Consider the following 6,000-nt stretch of genomic DNA (forward strand, 5'->3'; position numbering starts at 1 on the left):
ATGGAACCTGAGGCTGGGAGATGCTTTGTGGCTCATTTCTACTTTACTGTGACACAGAAAACTGAAAATTCCAATCCTAGATTCCAGGAATGAGAGGATTTAGGGAATGGTGAGACTGGTAAGAAAATGATAAGTGATGTTGACAGTGGGAGAGTATTGGCAAAACCATTAAAAATTGCTTCTAATCTACAATAAATGCTGAATATATGACATATCTCCCTGTACTCCTCCTTTGTGTACCCATGGCAGACATTACTAGCTGAAGCAGCACTTTTCTTTTGAGCCCAGATAGGGCCTCAGAATCATTCTGAATGTAGTGCTTTAGAGACCCACTGCTGAGTATGTGGAGTTGGCACTTGTAATGAAAAACACTAACCACACTCATTGCTTCAATTAAAAAAAAATTTTTTTTATGAAAGTATGGTAGATTTACAATGTGTTAGTTTCTGATGTATAGTGATTCAATTATATATATATATATATATATATATTACATATACATATATATATTCCTTTTCATTATAGGTTATTACAAGATACTGAATATAATTCCCTGTGCTAAACAGTAGGACTTTGTTGTTTATCTATTTTATATGTAGTAGTGTGTATCTCCCCATTTATCCTGAACTCCCAATTTATCCCTCCCCCTACTTTCTCCCCTGCTAACCATAAGTTTGGTTTCTATGTCTGTGAGTCTGTTTCTGTTTTGTAAATAAGTGCATTTACATCATTTTTTTTAGATTCTACATATAAGTGATATTATATGGTATTTGTCTTTCTCTTTCTGGCTTACTTCACTTAGTATGATAATCTCTAGGTCCATCCATGTTACTGCAAGTGGCATTAGTTCATATAGCAGCACATATACATACAATAGCCAAGAGGTGGAAGCAACCTAAATGTCTATAGACAGATGACTGGATAAAGAAGATATGATACACACACATGCACAGTGGAACACTGCTCAGCATAAAAAAGAATGAAAGAATGTCATTACTTCTATTTTGATGTGCAGGGCAAGTCAAACCCATCAAATAAAGCATTTTATCCAAGATAAATCTGCACATTAATGGCACAGCTTAGGTTATAGTCTTGTGCTCCTAATCCAAACCCCTGAAAGGATTTGCTCTCTTTAAAGGCATTACAAAGGTCAGTTAACAATTCTTTCCAAAAAGATACTATTGCCATACCACTCCCCTGCTCAGCATCTTCAATAGGTCACTATTCCTTGTAGAATAAGGTATGAACAACTTAGCAAAACAGAGTCTAAGTTTTCCATCTTCTGAGACTGCCTTCAGTCAAAATGGATTCATGCCCCACCGTTCATACTTTTCCATTCACTTCATCTACATTTATCCCCTAAAGCTTGGGTCAGACCCTTCAACCTCTCTGAAGTCTGTTTCAGTCCTATCCATCATCTTTCCCTGAACAACTCTAACATTTATGGTTCAAGATACATCACTTATTAGGGTTCTAGAGATTTTAATGGTGGAAAAATGGTATCTGGACAATATTGCTTTAGATCCCAGCTGCCCTGGATTGCTAGGAAAGAGCAAGCTATACCTGTCTACTGACCTTTTAATGTACGGTGACCCTTTCCACAGGCAAACATAGCCCAGCTTGGGTCCCAGGATTGGCTCAATTTGATTAAAGTCCCATTGGCTTGAGGTGGAGTGAGAGGGGGGCAGTCAGTAAGGAAGAGGTCCCCTGTCCCTAGACTAGGCCTTCGTTTAGTACACATTGTCCCTTTTTTCCTCCTATGATCTTTTTTTCAGTTTATCTGTAGGGCAGTATCTCATTAATTAATTAATTAATGAAATATTTATCAAGCACCTTCTGTTTCTCAGGCACTGTTTTGTTTTGTTTTTTTTTTGTTTGTTTGTTTTGTTTTGTTTTGGAGTTGGGAATACAAAGATAAGACAAACTCCCTCCTCTTGTGGACCTTGTATTCAGACAGGGGAGGGAGACAAGACACAAGTAACAAATAAATAACGGCTTTCTTGTCTGGCACCTTCTAGGGGACACAAAAGGTACACAATAAACATGACACACACTTTGGCTTATTTGATATGTATTTAGATCGGTGTATTTGGTGGAGGTGTGTGCTCATTTATTCAAGTACGTTTGTTTAATGTTGAAATATTCAAGTACCTCTTTAATTAGATCCATGTATGCAGTCAGCCAAGATGGTTCAGAAGCATGGAATATAGAACCATGTAGCCTAGACTCAGTGCTGTACTCCTAAGTGTAGCTACATTTAGAGTACCATTCCCTGTGCTGGACACCACATTGGCAATCTAGAGAGTGTCTGACAGAGGGTAGCTAGGTTGATATGAAGTCTTGGTGTCATGTTACCTTGTAAACCTTTGAAGGAAGTAGACCTGTTTTGGAGAATATTCTAAGATGGGCAGTGGTGATCAGTTATTTGCAGTAAACATTTGAAAAGCTAATATATGTCAAAATGAAATCATTCTTTTCATGTGCATCCCAGAGGATACAGCCAACACCAGTGAAAATGCCAGAAGGCAGCTCTTAGTTCAATTTAAGTTGTCCCTAAACGGGTTACACAGTCAACTCCAGTCTTGTGTGGAAGGAAGCTCCCTGATGCTGGAGAAGTTCAAGCAGAAGCCACAGACTTTATGGTGGGCATCATGACATTAAAATGTTTGTATCAGGCTATCTCTAATAGCTGTGTTAACTTTATGCCTTACAGTGGTTTGTTATAGGGATCCCTATTCTGTATTATGGACTGGAGAGCATTTTCATGTAAATTATCTGATTTGATCTTCACAAAGAAAAGATTTGTGCTATCCCCATTTTACAGTTGGGCAAATGGACCTCAGGGGTCCCATCATGCCTGGCCAAGCTGAAACTAAGATAGAAGGTTTCTGACCCCACAGACAGTTCTCTCCCTATTGAGTTTAAACATGCTTGTTGATTCATCCTGTAAGTCAGAAATGACAGGGTAGTGGTTTACAGCTTCTTTCTGCCCTGTATATCCCTGATTCTCTTTTTTTGAGAGAACCACTGTTGTACCATCTCTGATTTTCTATTTTAATGCCTGTATGTTTCTTGCTGCCTTTGACTTTTCTTTTCCACATTTGAAATGTACATGTATAGGCATATATACATGTGTATGTATATGCATGTCTCCTCTCTACAAGTTACTGGGCACATGAAGTGGTTGATCTAAGTAGCAGTTCCTAAGAGGCTAAAGGTGATGGAATTATTCACATGATGCCTGGAGAATTTCATCTTTGTGTTTCTTTCCATGCTTTATCTCTGCAATTTCTTTATCTTTATCTCTCCAATTTCAGTCCATCTTTGAAGGTCCAGCCTAAATCTCACCTTTTCTTAGAAGCCTTCTGTAACCTCAGATCATGGAGTTTTCTGCCTTATTTGACCACTGGTAGCATTTAATGTGTATTCTCTTCATTTTGTCTCATGTAATTTCATGTAATTATCTTGAAATTGCTTAACATTTTAAAGTTATCTGTTCCTGCTTGGACTATGAAATCCTCAGGTGTACGTTTTCCCCTTCCTTTGTACACCACAACATTGGGTACCGGGGCACCTGATGACTTCGAATTCACCTCTGTGGGCTTCTGTCTTCTCATTGATGACATGTTAAAATATACTTTCCATTTGCCCTAAAGAAGTGAAGCTGCATAGAGCTTTGGCTCTGGGACCCAGTGATCTTGAATTAGAACCTACGCTTTGCCACTTGCTAGAAATGTGACCTTGGGAAAGTTTCTTCACCCCTCCAAGCCTTATCTGTAAAGTGAGAATGATGATAGTCCCTACCTTCCAGGGACATATGAAGGTTAAATCAAGGAATGAGTGAAATTTTTGCACATCGTTAATGCACAGTGAATGTTAGCAGTTATTTAAGTGCTGTTATTCTTACCACAGGATTTGTCAGATAAAATGACCTGGATTTGTTTAAATGATGTGGTGTTCTGACTCTAGGGATTTATACTAGTAAATCAAGAGCCCTACTTTAGGTATGTATGTATACATTTGTATGCTTGTACTTATTTATTTATACCTTGCCTTGTCCTCAAAAAGGATATAAGGCAGCTTATTAACATGCATAGAATATAGCAAAGTAAAGTAAAATTTAAAGTCGGAAAAACGATGCAAAGGGAAAACTGGGGAAGAGAAAAGCAAAACTTAGAAATGAGGATAGCATATAAAATATATGCCAGGAAATATTTTACCTGTGATGGAGGTAGGCTATAAATCTGATTTTAATTTTCTGAGGAGCAAAGAGTAAAACAAGATGTTACCCAGTTTACAGTGCCCCGAAGTTCAAAACAGTCAGGCTGCTTAGGAAAAGTGCTATGGTCTTTCCTAGTGGGAGTGGAGAAGGTTCTCTCATGGCTCAGAGAAGAAGCTGGGCAGTGTAATGTGCAACATCCTTGTGGTGATTTTAAAATCTGTGCACACATCTTTTGAGACTCCTCTCTTCCAAAGGGAGTTTCTAGTTCTCCCCTTAACTGTGAGACTTCCAACGGTAGGACATAAAATGCACTGTAACTTTCTCTTTGCTTTCTCTCTTTCTCCCTCTCTAGGATCCCTCATTGTAGGGGAAGCCAGCTGCCCTGTTGTGAGGATACCCAGGCAGCCCAGTGGAGGGGTCCTTGTGGTAAGGGGTTGGGACCTCCCGCCAACAGCTGTGTGAGTGAGCCGTCTTGGAAGCCTTTAGTTAGGCCGTCATGTGTCTACAGCTCTGCCTGATGGCTGCAATACCATGAGACACCCTGAGCCAGAGCCCAGCTAAGCTGATTCCAGTTTCCCTAACCACAGAAAATGGTGAGTAAATACGTGTCTGTTGCTTTATGCAACTGTATTTGGGGCTATTTTGTTCACAGCAGTAGATAACTAATAGTCTTGAATACCTCCTGGCAGTGATCACAGGGAGGAATTTTATGTGGATGCCGCTCAGGGTGACCCTTGGTTTATGATGAGTGCAGGTTATGTGCAAAGTGGTCAGGGCTCTAGCAGACATAAAAAAGATTTGGGGAGCTTACAGTTTTCCAGGAGGAGACAGACGCACAAACCATCAAGTATGTGATGTGAGGAGGAATGGATACGTCTAAATAAAAGTGTACAAGTAACAAGCTCTGGAAGCATAGGAAGAAGCACTTAATGTTGAAGATTTATGGAGGAGGTGACATTTGGGTTGGGTCTTGCAAGATTGTGTGTTAGTTGGGTTTCCTTTGGTTACAAATGCACAACCCCCACTGTGTTAGATAAAGTTACCTAGGAAACAGACTGAGGTGATGATTCGAATTCAATGAGTTTCCTGGAGTTTCTTCTTGAGGATAGCCCCTGTGAGGCAGTGGGGGAAGCAGGATGAGGCAGAGGGAGGTGTTAAACTGCAGTGGAGTTGCAGCAGAGGCTTCAGTCAATTCCGTGGGGAGATTGGATCTGGGATAGCTTCACAGAATTGTCTGGAATGGAGACAAGGGGTCTGGGCCTATGTACTCCTTCAAGTGGTAAGTCATCAGATGTGAGCTGTTTCTAGGGGTGAAACATACCACTAGATGAGACAGTTTCATTCAGCTGAGGGCAGTTGCTGGTCTGTGAGCAGGCAGCGCTCATGGCCACTGATGGATGAATGTCTTTAGCCTAAAGGCAGATAACAGTGGTACCCACAGCATCCATTCTTCCAGCTTATTGCTGACTTAGGCAGTCATCAGCATCATCATTACCATCATCATTATCATTGTTTATTGGCTCCCAGATCTGGAAAATCAGTAGATAAGGCTAGTTTCAAGCATGGCTGTGTTCAGAATCTCAAACAGTATTTTGCATAATATGTCTTATTCTCTGGTCTCTAGTTTCCTCTCTTTTGGTTTCATTCATGCTCCCAAGTTGTGGCAGAGAAAGCTGGTACAGGTCTAGGTTTACATTCTGCTCTCCTAGCATCTCACTGGAAAATGCTATCTTTCTCATCATTTCTAGCAAAAGCTCTGGGCTGACTGTCATTGGCCC

At 40.3% G+C, this 6,000-nt stretch overlaps 1 long non-coding RNA gene across 1 annotated transcript in view; it reads left to right on the forward strand.

The window, feature by feature from the left end:
* LOC135321024 (uncharacterized) overlaps positions 1 to 4,793 on the forward strand; it is a 303,283-nt gene extending 298,490 nt beyond the window's left edge. Inside the window, exon 4 of the long non-coding RNA XR_010380405.1 lies at positions 4,575 to 4,793. This is a non-coding gene — a long non-coding RNA (uncharacterized LOC135321024). The remainder of the gene's footprint in view (positions 1 to 4,574) is intronic.
* Positions 4,794 to 6,000: the final 1,207 nt, after the last annotated feature.

The sequence above is a fragment of the Camelus dromedarius genome, chromosome 3, assembly GCF_036321535.1.
Source record: "Camelus dromedarius isolate mCamDro1 chromosome 3, mCamDro1.pat, whole genome shotgun sequence".
Lineage (NCBI taxonomy): Eukaryota > Metazoa > Chordata > Mammalia > Artiodactyla > Camelidae > Camelus > Camelus dromedarius.